The sequence below is a fragment of the Canis lupus genome, chromosome 25, assembly GCF_011100685.1.
Source record: "Canis lupus familiaris isolate Mischka breed German Shepherd chromosome 25, alternate assembly UU_Cfam_GSD_1.0, whole genome shotgun sequence".
Lineage (NCBI taxonomy): Eukaryota > Metazoa > Chordata > Mammalia > Carnivora > Canidae > Canis > Canis lupus.
Genome location: NC_049246.1, coordinates 46,526,023 through 46,537,892, shown reverse-complemented (window position 1 = coordinate 46,537,892; position 11,870 = coordinate 46,526,023). Strand labels below are relative to the sequence as shown.

At 45.7% G+C, this 11,870-nt stretch overlaps 1 long non-coding RNA gene across 2 annotated transcripts; it reads left to right on the top strand.

Moving 5' to 3' along the window:
• The first annotated feature begins 206 nt into the window (after positions 1-206).
• Positions 207-10,556, top strand: LOC111092365. 2 transcript variants are annotated; one of them, XR_005378861.1, is made up of 3 exons: positions 207-358; positions 4,611-4,711; positions 5,636-10,556. It is a non-coding gene; the product is annotated as an uncharacterized LOC111092365 (long non-coding RNA). The 2 variants fall into 2 exon arrangements; XR_005378862.1 differs by lacking the exon at positions 207-358 and adding an exon at positions 2,947-3,443.
• Positions 10,557-11,870: the final 1,314 nt, after the last annotated feature.

Here is an 11,870-nt window from a genome sequence, read left to right as displayed (position 1 = left end):
ACACTCCACGTGGGCCCGCGAGGCCCCAACTCCACAATCAGGGTCCGCACCCGGGCTTCCCGCCCCACCAACTCCGGGGTGAGCAGAGGTGAACTCCCCATTGGCGGAGTCTGGTCACGTGGCCACGCCCTATTGCAAGGGACGCTGGGAAAGAGCGGATGCAAGGGATGCTGGGAGAGGGAGGATGCAACGGACGCTGGGAAAGAGCAGAAGCAAGGGATGCTGGGAGAGGGAGGATGCAAGGGACGCTGGGAAATGGCGGATGTAAGGGACGCCGGGAGAGGGCGGCCGGTCCTGTCGTCAGGTCCCCACTGGCCTCTCGGCCTTGAGCAGAGCACAGACGGGTGCACATGACTGGGTAAGAGCAAGAGCGCCGCCGCCTCCCTCTTCGCGGGCTCCAGATCTCCCAAGTGGCTGCCGGTGGGCCCCGGCGTCACGAGGACCCGTGGAGACACCGTGTGCATCACCGAAGGGGTTAAAGGCGGCAACGGCAGACAAGGTTTCGGAAAGCTGGGGTTTGGGGAAATAGTTTACAGGGAAAGGGGTCTGCAGCATTCCTGCCCTCGGCCCAGGCTGCAGGTCTGTAAGGGAGGGACCTGGGGGGTGGGAAGTAACAACAAAAAACCAAAAAAAAGAAAAAAAAGAAAAAAAAATTGGTTGGGGGTAAGAGAGGATAACACAGATTTTTGGCATTCAGGGCCAGGGCACCGCTCGTTAGTGCTCGTTGTGCTTTTTAGCCTGAATCGCTGCACATTTAGAGCAGAAAGAAAGAACAGTTCCAAATGGGCCGGTCCAAGGAGAATCTTGGATGAGGCTCCTGCACCCACCCCAGCTCCCTGAAAAATGCTCTCTCTTTTTTTTTTTTTGTCCTCTGTGGACTTCATTGTCCCGTGGGAGCTGATTGCACAACAGGCAATATTTTCTCCAAATATGCCTTAGAACATTTTGTGAAACAGCCCCTAGCTGGGTTTTTGACAGGCAGTGCCTGTTTCTTTGGGAAAACGCAAACACCCCAAATGTCTTTTTTTTATTATTATTTTTTATTTTTTTATTTTTTTATTTTTTATTTTCCCAAATGTGTTTGAACGTTTTTTTTTTTTAATTTTTTTTTCAATTTTCATTTATTTATGATAGAGAGAGAGAGAGAGGCAGAGACATAGGCAGAGGGATAAGCAGGCTCCATGCACCGGGATGCCCGACGTGGGATTCGATCCCGGGTCTCTAGGATCGCGCCCTGGGCCAAAGGCAGGCGCCAAACCGCTGTACCACCCAGGGATCCCTCCCAAATGTGTTTGACAAGAGTGCTTGCCATCTCTGTAGAAGCCAGAACACAACTAGAAGAGGCCGCTGGCCACCTCTCCGACCACGTGAACCCCGGAATCTTTACATTTCACAGCAGTGGCAGCCAATTGGCTTCTGGATCTCCCCTTCATCACCCCTGCTCGCATTATTGCCCTACAATTACAATGTGATTGTGCTGTCAAGGAACAATCCCACAGTTACTCTAGCATAGTGGTTTACGAAACTGGAAACGTCTTTTTCAAAGAATTGTGAAAGTTCCTTTTCAGGCGGCATTGCTAAATCCTGTAATAATTGGTGCTTTTCTGGGCGTCTCTCCAAGAGTTTCTTAGCTGTCACACTTTTAAGGTCAACTGTACAAATATTAGCTTATCATCTACTCAGGGCTTCTGAAAACATGGTATTAGTTATCTGGAGTGATCTAATTATTGCTTTGTTTGGAAAATAGATAATAAATTCTTTGTGCTTCTGAGACATCGCACATTCCAGGAGCTCTAAACCTTGTCATAATTCCTTAAGGATGAAGAATTACAACTTATCCTTGAAGCTCTGAAGAAAGAGAAATTGGAAGGAGGGAAGGAGGGAAGGAAAAGAGGGAGCAAGGGAGGGAGAGAAGTTGGTTTTGCTCTCCAGGGTCCAGGGAGAGCTGGGACCTCCGGGGCAATGCCTGCCACCTCTCTAAGGCCTCGGTCTTCTCACCTCCTCTCTCCGTCTTCCCCCTTTTCCCTTTGCATTTCTCCTTTCCTTCCATCTTTGCCTCCCCTTAACGCTGTTAGGGAGGGCAGATACCGGGCTGCACTGGTAGCAGCCTCCTGTTTCAGAGTGCCTGGTGATGCTGCTGGACACGGAATGCCACTCCTTATGTATTAGCTTTCCTGGACCCGCATCAGCACATCCCGAAAAGCTGGCATCGCCGGCAAAGGTGAGCTCCATCGTGGACGGCAAGCGTCCTCGGCACCGGTCTGCCTGTGATGGCCTCATCTGCCTGGCGTTTGACGTCAAGCTGGCCCCTGCTAGAGGAGAGGCCTGGCTCCCCTCTCCCCTGGGTCCCTGACCCAGAGTGTGGCTGGCAAGCAGAGTCTCAGGAGGAGGGAGCGATTGTACTCTCGTGGTCTGGCGTCATTGTTGTTTTAAAATAAAGTGCACGTTTGCAGAAAATGACATAGTGTAATAATGACTTAGATGATGATTAAAAGTTTACATTCTTGTGTTCACGTTTGTGCATTCGGTACAAGTAAAAAACAGACGAAAAGTCAGGCAAACAGCAGAAAAAGCTCCGCAGGCCTGCTGCTTGTCCAGATCCCCAGGATAGGTGGAGCCTCTTCCCTGGCTTCAAGCACATGGGCACAGCACCTCCTCCCATCCTCCCCAGACAGGACCCCTCCCCCCCCCAAGCTCAGCTTCAGATCTGAGGGTATTTGAAATCAGATCATTGGGTATTTGAAATCAGATCATTCTAGAACATTCAGCACTGTGTGTCTAGTTGTGGGTAATTGGAACTGCTTCACTCATGTAACAAAGCAGGGTTTGCTTGGTTTATTTTGTTGTGTTTGCCAGGGGGCAGTGCCACCTGAACACCCATTTTTCTTTCATAATTATCATTTCCTAAGTGTTAGGTATCCGTACTTTTGCGCTAGAGGGAAGTGAGGAACGGTTAGTCTGAAGCGCTTTGCTGTGATATATTCTTCGTGGAAACGGAATTTGCTAAACTTGAGCTCTTTGTTACAACCTCAGATATTCCTTATCTCCCAGGTGCCAGCTGAACAATCTCTGCTGAATATCTTGAGATTTGAGCAAGCAAATCATGTGGAACTAACAGGTTGTCTCTGCTCAGATTCTTAAGTTATAAGCAACAGAAATAAAATGAAGGTAGATGAGGGGAAAATGCGAGATTCTTGAGTTACAGGCAGCAGAAGTAACATTTGGATGGATTAAGAGGAAGCGGGCCATGCGCTATGGGTTCTGCAGTGTCTCCTGCGGCCAAGAGCAGAGCCAGGCGGTGGAGGACTAGGAGGCTGCAGGACTGTCTCCACTGCTGCTCCCCGTCCCCTCGAGGGCCCAGCCTTTCTTCTCTTTGCAGACTTCAATCCTTCGCCTGCCTGGCCCACCTGATGGGATGTCGGCTCCCCTCATGGCTTAATAAGGTGCCTTGCCTTACTCTTCCTGACTCCCAGACCCCAAATGGGGTTTCCCTTTAAATTCCCAGGGTGAAAATCTGGCCCAGCATAGGTCCAGCGTCTGCCCTGGTCACCCAGGGATGGCCGGGAGGGTGGAGTCGGGTAGACCAGAGAAGGTGTGCGGTGCTGGGCCTGCAGCTCAGGGCTGCTTTGCAGGGAAGGAAGAATGCTTGTTAACCAGGAGTTAGCCACGGCATCCCGCGGACTGCATGCTGACCGAGCACGGTGGTGTAGCAAGAGCCCAGCCAAGTCCTCGCCTCTCCAGCACGTGGCCCTCCCATGGCTCTTCTTCCTTCTGTCTCTGTGTGTCCATGGGATCGAAACTGTCCTATGTATTTCAGAGATCCTAAGGGAATCGCATAGGTAAAACTCTGAAGCAAACAGGTGATGGTGTTGTTTTACTGTCCGGAAAGTATTGATGTGTTTCTCTAAGGAGGGAAATGATTACCACGGGCAGCGGATGCAGGCCGGAACATGAGGACAGGGTGGGGGTGGCCATCGTATGAAATGTGACTGGAAGCCAGTGGGGTCTGCTGGTCATTCAATCAACACTCAGGGCCAGACACGAGTGTATCTCTAATACAAACACAAGAAATAATTCACCGTAGTTTTCATTTAAAGAATGTTTACACTGAGTGGTATCAAGACAACCAAATCAAACTTCTCATGGAGAAAAAACTGAGCTCCATAGAGACCAGAGTCTAACGACTCTCTAAATCCTGTTTTTTAGGGATACCTGGGTGGCTTAGCGGTTGAGCATCTGCTTTCAGCTCAGGGCATGATCCCAGGATCCAGGATTGAATCCCACATCGGGCTCCCTGCAAGGAGCCTGCTTCTCCCTCTGCCTGTGTCTCTGCTTCTCTCTCTGTGTCTCTCGTGAATAATTAAATAAATCTTTTTTAAAAATTAAAAAAATAAATCCTGTTTTTTGTTTTAAATATTTCTATATCATGTAAAGACGATGTCATAAATGTTTACGATCTTTCTTCAAAGGTATAATATTTATAATAATCTCAGCCAAGTACTGTGCGATGTGCCAAGCACTATGCTATGTTTTTTTTTTTTTTTAATGGTAACCTGAATTTAATTCTCAAAACAACTCGAGACATAATAAATGTTTTCTTGTTTTTGCAGTCAACGAAATCAAAGCTCCACAAATCATGGATCTCAGGAGAAGTAGGTGAAAACTCACAGTTGAGGCTCACCGTTGGATCAAGTGCAACAGCTGTCTAAAGGTACGCAGGCAGGAATCAGTGTAGCCAAACGCTGGACAATTTATGCTTCTAAGAATGTTTTCTTAAAATGAACCTACATGTAATAGGCAAGACAGGGCTATTTCAAAAAGATCTGACTTTGGAAAGAAACATTTGCTATAAAATGGGAGCTAAAGTCATCCCTGATTTACTGAGTTTGCCAAAAGAAAACCAAAAAGGACAGCACAGGTCGGCATGGGTTTCTGGAAGGATGGCTTTGCCAGTGCCAAGAGCTGGACGTTTGCTCAGAGATGGGACTGATGGTCCCTTTCTGGCATGTTCTGAGTGGAGAGGGGGCTTCACTGAGACCCACCAGCCCAGACACAAGAAAGCCCTGGGCTATGGGTTGAGGGTCTGTCTTTTCAGGGATGGCTAAAGGGCCCACTGGTCACAGGAGGTCACTTTCCCCTGAGTCCCTGAGGGCAGGGGCTGCTTCAGTAGGTTGGCTGATGGGTTCATTAAGTCTGGGGCCACAGACTTGAAGTTTGTCCCTCGGGGGTCTCCAGTTGAGCAAGGACCAAGTGCCTTTGTCTATGAACACACAGAAGAGCCCAGTGGACAAATTCAGAGGTAGGAGAGCCCAGTGCAGGGCTAGGGGGCTCCTGAGACTCCCCTTTCTGCTGATCTGTGTCCTCACTCCTGCTGTTACTTGCCTTGAAATCTTCCCTCAGCTGTCCTCCTCCCCACCAGCTTTTGCCTGTCTAATGCCTTCTGATCCTTCACAGCTCAGGTTGTGTCCTCCGGGAAGCCTTGGCAGCCCCTCCGGGTAAACCTCCACTCACCCCCATGCAGGATTCCTGCTTACGCTTATCGCATTACACTGGCGTCCACTTGGGGGATGATCTTAACCTTAAAGCATAAGTTCTTCAAAGAATTATGTCCTATTTTCTTTGTTTGCCTTTCCAGCAACCAGCATAGTACCTGGTGCAAAGTAACTGTTCAAGAAGTGTGTGGAATTGCGTGAAGCCTCAGTCACAGGGAGAGCAGCCCTAGTGACACATGGTGGAAGGAATCCTGTGGGAAAAACACACATTCCTGAAGCTGTGGGATCCTTATGGTTTGCCAAATGCCAGAGTAACACCTGCTCCACCCCTGCGCCCAGGAATCCAGGAGTGCTGCCTCACCTGTGCACATAGCACCACCAGGCCACAAGGGCAGCAACATGGTTTTAAAGTCCTCCAGCCTGCCTGCCTTAAAATTATGTGATTCATGATGTTTTGGCTTTAAGGAATTGGATTGTTTCCAGTCTTTTGCATCTAGTTAAAATGCATCGATTTAAAAGAATTCTGCTATTTCGAATTTGCATAATTTAAATTCACAAATGTGGTGTTACATTGGATTGTAAATGAAATACCAAGGTGATCTGAGACCCCCTGAAACCAGTGCTGACCTGGTCACCAGCGGGCCCGTTGACCCTGCATCTGCGTTGGCCTTCGGGCTTCCATAACCGGCACGGCCACTTGCCCCCGGGATGCAGATGTCCACTGGCAGAGGAGCAGTGATAGTTCTGACGCAAAAATGCTGGATTTGTGCCGTCGCAGAGAAGCAGGCCACCTCGTGTGTCTCAGCTTTCCCTTGGCTCCTCCCCGAAGCAGTTCAGCTGATTGGCATGGACTGGAGTTGGCTAATAACATGATCTATCCCTCCACTCAACCACAGCCTCTGGAGGAAGTCTGCAGGAAGGCTCTGGGATGAGGATCAGAGCTCTCCAGGGTTTGTGGCCAATACCAAATGGGAGGCAGACTCGCCTTGGGACAGTCTCCATCCACAGCACTGCTCTCTGGTGTCTGAACCCAAGACAAACCAAAACACAATCATATTTTCCCCTTGGATTGAACAGAGAGATTCTTGAAAACTGAAACTCCATGAATTTAAGGAGGCAGGATTTTACACCAAGTTGTTCCTAGGGTAGGTTTTGGGAGGGGGGAGTTAAGGATTGTTTGGGCTGAGACAGTGTGTTTTGAGTCAAAGGGGAGTTGGTTGTACTGTCTGAAGCCCTGTAGCATGATAGAAGTAACCTGGTGACAGCTCTGGTGGCAAAGTTGCCCAGTGAGCCTTCAGGAGACTGAGGACAAGACCTGGGTGGTACTTCAGAACCCAATCCTGGTTTTGTGCGTTCATGAGCATTGAACCTCTCTGAGTTCCATTCTCAGCACCTGTAGAATGGCAATAACAATAGCGATCTACTTCGTGGCAGCCTCCCTATGTGAGAAATGATTGATAAGAATAACTCAGCTGGGTTGTACATGTAAAAGGATCGAATATAGAATGCTCTAAAATCTCACCAAGATGCCAGAAGATGCATATCCCTCCACACAGCTCTTAAAGATCAATAAGAAAAAAACAAATAGCCCAATAGAAAAATGGGCAATGAATAGGAACAGGCAACTAACAGAGAACTACAAATGGCCTTTCAGTTGAGGTAGATGTGCAACGTGACAATGGTCATCAACAACACTGTTGTGTGTTTGCAGCTCACTAAGAGAGAAAATCTTCAAGGTTCTCCTCACAAAGAGAAAACCGACCATAACTGTGTGAGGTGGTGAATGTTAACTGATTTTATTGCGGTGACTGCTTTGTAATACATACGTATATCAAATCATTGTGTTGTACACCTTCAACTTAGACCATATTATGTGTCAATTGTATCTCAATAAAACAGAAGAAGTAAATAAGTAAACTTAGGGAAATGTAAAACTTGCTAGCAACTAAAGAAATGCAGACTGGGGACACCTGGGTGGCTCAGTCGTCCAGTGCCTGCCTTCGGCTCAGGTCATGATCCCAGAATCTGGGATCGAGTCCCACATCGGGCTTTCTGCAGGGAGCCTACTTCTCCCTCTGCCTGTGTCTCTGCCTCTCTCTCTCTGTGTCTCTCATGAATAAATAAATAAAATCTTTAAAAAAAAAAGAAATGCAGATTGCAGGGTTGAAACATTTGCTCTGCCAGGTTGGAACCATCAGAAACTGATACCATCTGGTGTGGTGCGGGCATGGGCACACAGGCGTTCCTCACACCAAATTGCGTCGATTGGGACCAGCTTTGCCAAGATCAATTTCAGATTGCATGTTAAAGTCTTGAGTTTCTCATCCTTTGATGTGAGAGTTTCACTTACAGGAATCCATGTTAAGGAACGGTAGCACGAATTCATAAGGGCATATATCCAGATAGATAGATAGATAGATAGATGATAGATATAGATATTTAAAATAAGATTTTGCCACAAAGATGTCAAGAGGGAAAAAAAATCCCTCATATTACCTCTCCAAATTCCAGGAAATACCAACCCCCAAATATGGATTGTACGTGAACTCAGGACTGGGAAATGTGTTTAAATTTCTTCCCTGTTACAAGGTAAACTTTATTTAGCAAGGCAAAATGTGAATTATAGCTTAACTTGACGTCACTTTGAAAATCCCACAAGTTGTGGTAGAGTTTTTAATCTTTGCAGTAAATTTTTTGGGATGAAATAGAGAAAGTTCTGCCAAGAGTACAAACTTGTGTCTGGGTACAAATTAGCCCCTGCTCATTTTGTTATGGTGACCCCATGATTTAAGAAATCGTAAACGAATACCTTGGGAGAGCTAATGAGCTCCATGAAATGGCTGGATTACATTCAGGGAAAAGATACTGGCTGAGTTTCTGAGAATATCAGTAAAATTACTGAGCAAACAGATTTCTCTGTACTCTGTGGTTTGGCCAAATTTGGTGGTTAAAGAGATTGTACAGGAGGAAGGAAAGTGGTTCCATAGCCTGCTCTATAAATGAGGAAGAACTAATGCAGCTCTCGGGTGCTTATTTTCTGCTCCATAAAAATGCTTTGGGATGTGCAAAGTCATGAACGTGTTTGATGCACAAACAGCATCTCACTGAAATGTGTAACATGCAAATCACTAGAATTGCTCCAAGAAATGATCAAGACACAGTAATAATGGAAGACATTAATCAACTCAGAATTGGCCAGATGGAGACAAGAATTAACTAAGGAAGGAAGAGGATCGCACATCACAATTAACATATTTCTTTTAATAGACATGTTGAATTTTGTGCCCTGCAAATAGACACAAGGTTTTTTTCCCCCCAAATAACCATGGAATATTTATAAAAGTTGGTTATATATCGCCTAAAGGAAAACTTGATTATGTACTACAAAGCTGAAATTGCCTAGGTCACATTATTTAACCAAAAAGTATTAAATCTAGAAACAGACTGCAAATAAAAAATTAAAAATGAAATTTAAGTACTAGGACATTCTGAAAGAACTCTTTCAAACAGTTTTGAGTCAAAGAGCAAATCAATTATTGTCAAAGTACATTTATGAATGAATTAGGAGTGATAATGATGAGGGAAGCCTGGGTGGCTCAGTGGTTGAGCGCCTGCCTTCAGCTCAGGTGTGATCCTGGAGTCCCAGGATGGAGTCCCATATTGGGCTACCTGAAGGGAGCCCGCTTCTCCCTCTGGCTATGTCTCTGCCTCTCTCGCTATGTCTCTCATGAATAAAAAAATCTTTAAAAAAAAGAAGTAATGATGATAAAATTCATATTTAATATATGTTGTGAATTTAAAGTCTTAGCTCTACAGTCCTTTACTATTGGAGAAGAAAGATGTTATAGAATTAACTAAGTGTTCAACTCAAGAAATTACCAAAAAATAAGCAAGAAAAAAATCAAGATTAATCATGATAAAGAAATGTGATAAGGTAGAAATAAAATGTGTAGATGTGAAAATAGAGACAAGATCGGATTCTTTGACAAGACAAGCAGGAAGTATGTTCAAGGGGAGGAAAAAAATTAAAACCTTTGGATTTGCATTTGGATTTTTAAAAAGAGAATATACTCACAGAGATAAACTAAAACTTTTAAGACAAATAACATGTTTTTCCCTATAGAAACAGTGTTCTTAGTAGTGACAAATAAGTAAATGTTTGTCAGTAGGGTAAATAAAATGTGGCAAGTGTGGCACACAATACTGTGCTGCCATAAAAAAGAATGAGACGGGATTTAATGTCCTAATCTGGAACATTTGTAAGTGTGTAAATGGAATGCTTTAATTTGTGTAAAAAAAGGTGGATACACTTTGTCTCAGCTTCCATATGTATTAGAGACTCTGGAAGAATGGATCTGAAATCGATGCACCGAGTGTATGTTGGATGTCCTGCATGGTGAAGACTACTCAGATGGAGATGGAAGGATGGGGATCTTTATCATATACACCTTTACACTTTTAGCTCTTCAAAGCTTCTGAATTCACTACCGATTCAGCAAATTAAATAAATAAGATAACACCAGGAGCCTAATTTAGGGTAATAAATTTAGGAATCCGGATGATGTGGTCCATGTCTTTCCAATGTATTTATAAGTTGCCAAAATTGATCAAAAAGGAGACTTCAAACCCAAACAGGCTGACATCTCAACCTCATCCAGTTATCTATCTTTTTGCCCTCTGCCTAGACAGTGTTGTGCAAGTTCTCTCTTGGAAGACTTTTCCAGAGGCTTCCCTTTATCTTTACCCCATGCCTCTGCTCTGGGCTGTGGTCACAGAATGCCACAGGACAGCCCTCTGATGAGGCTTCCTACCTCGGCTGCTCACCCTGGTCAGGCTTTGGTGGGACTGCTAAGACCACTAGCTGTAGACACCGAGAGATGGGAGTTTTCCTACTGCCTCTGAGTTAAAGGTTACCTTTCTGAGCCCCCACTCTTCATCTGGAAAATGGGAATAATTATAATAGTACTTCCATTACATCCTGCTCTGGGAGTTGGATGACAGAAAGAAGGGAACATGTTTGTAAGAGAGCATATTGTGCACCCAATAAACGTTAAATTTATTTAACGTCCTGATGCACTTGAACCTTACTGTGGCAGACATGGAGGCACCGCTTGGCCTCACCTTCTAGAACAGGTGGGCTGCTAATTCCTCCACCTGTTGGTTCCTTCAGCAGCCAGCTCAGCGTCTGAGTCCAGTCTCACTGTTCTCGGGGAGGTCTCAGACAATGACGGGTCATGTCTGTCCACGTGGGCCTCCTTTCCTGGCGGCGTCCGTGGAGGGCAGGGTTTGGTTGGGTCTGTACCAGTTTCCTCACCCCGTTCTGCATCCTCTCTTTTCTGTTTACAGATATGACTCCTCAACAAACCTCTTAAGCCTGTCCTCCTAACTCTGTCTCAGCATCTCCTTCTGGAAGAACCTAACCTGCAGGCTCACCAGTTCACTTTACCTGACCCCTCATGGTTGCAAGATAAAGTCCAAACTCAAAGGTTTGGCCTGTGTGCTAGAGCCACTGCCTTAGAGGCGTCTCTTCCGTTTCTTCCCTGACAAGTTCTACTTAAGCTTCAGGAGAAATATTTCTGGCTGAAGTCCTCCCTCAGACCTCAGACAGCCACCTCCCTCCAAGCCCTCAGGTCACTCCATTGTTCCTAAGGTTGCCTGGGATGACAGGCCAGACTTGGGACTGTCACAGGCTGTGGGGACACCAGCCCATGACTGTGCTATAAATCCCCACGGCAGTCATTTGCCTTAATTTTCCCCAAGTACTCTACACCCCCAGCAACAGTGATGGAATTGTCGAATTTAAATTAGAAGTTTCAGGAGATAAATTTCCCTCCTCTTTTAAAAACAGAATTACCCATCTAATAGAATTATAAATGTATCAGTCAATACATTTCCCCATGTGATTCTAATAAATGGAACCATCCACATCCTTTCAATGCTCAATTATACTGAGGGGTGGGGTGGGGTGGGAATGTGCTTTCTTTTACATAGTATATTGATTTTTTAAAAAATCTGACGTGAATCAGAATTCCCTTATACACATACTGGTAAACATATTCACGAGGTCATCATACACAGCTCAAGGGGAAGCGTGTAGGGATAATAACTGTACGTTAGTGTCCAGGCTGTCATTTCCAGGCTAATTAACATGGCTAAGTGCTGGAAAGGACGCTTGGATTCCCAGTGTGTGAACAACAGGGTAGGGAAGGTCTGGAAGGAGGATCACATCGATCAAGCATAGATGCAGAAATCAATGTGAACTCTGTGGCATGGCTTCAGCTGGAAGATATATGGGTTTCCTTTAATTGAATCTCCACATGGAGCTCTGAACCAAAAGGAGGGTGAGAAAGGTGCGTGATGTAATGGGGCCACCACCCA